The sequence below is a fragment of the Vombatus ursinus genome, unplaced genomic scaffold (assembly GCF_900497805.2).
Source record: "Vombatus ursinus unplaced genomic scaffold, bare-nosed wombat genome assembly UNPS02014786.1, whole genome shotgun sequence".
Classification (NCBI taxonomy): domain Eukaryota; kingdom Metazoa; phylum Chordata; class Mammalia; order Diprotodontia; family Vombatidae; genus Vombatus; species Vombatus ursinus.
In genome coordinates, this window is record NW_020954564.1 from 49,548,063 (window position 1) to 49,548,931 (window position 869).

An 869-nucleotide genomic window follows, 5' to 3' on the forward strand; every position below is an offset into this window, starting at 1 on the left:
TTCCTTCCTTCCTTCCTTCCTTCCTTCCTTCCTTCCTTCCTTCCTTCCTTCCTTCCTTCCTTCCTTCCTTCCTTCCTTTTTGTTATTATCTCTGTAAGCTCAAGTGCTTGCAAGGGGATCTTCTTGGGAAGAGTGCCAGATACTGACATTCTCAGGGTTCACCTGGATTGATTCAGTGAGTCAGAGAAACAAGAAGGCCCCAGGCCCTTTGTGTCCAGAAGGAAACTCTGGCATGAGGGTTGTATTAAATGTGTATATAACCAAGGTAGAGAAACATGGGCTGATGGGAAGAATATTGAATTTAAAGATCAGAATACCTGAGTTCTAGTCCCAGCTCCAACATTTACTAGCCATGTGACACTAAAAAAAGAATTTTATATCTCTGAAGCTAAACTTTCTCTTCTGTAAAATGGGAATATCAATATTATTATTAACAGGTTAATTATAGCCAATAATAATTCACATTTATATAATGTTATAGAGATTTGTTTATATATATTATCTCATTTGAACCCCATTTTGCAAGTACTATGTAAATGAGGACTTATTATTATTAGGTAGTAGTAGTAATGATTGTAAGTGGTGCTCAGCAGAAATCATGACATAGAACTAGATTCCTCAAAACTAAGTCAATATGGTCCTGGTTATTGAGCCATTACTTAAAGGCGAAAGTAGTGGATAGGTGGGGAGAATGCATTTTTACAGAGGACAGTAAAACCAGTGGCAGAACTATGCCAGAAGAGTCCCCCATTCCCCAACCCTCACTGTCATGTAGGTTGGTGGAGGACATAGTACCCCGGTAGTAGTAGCTCGAGCAGTCAGCAGGGCCTGGCAAAGGCAAGGTCATTTGAAGGAAGAAATGTAGCTTG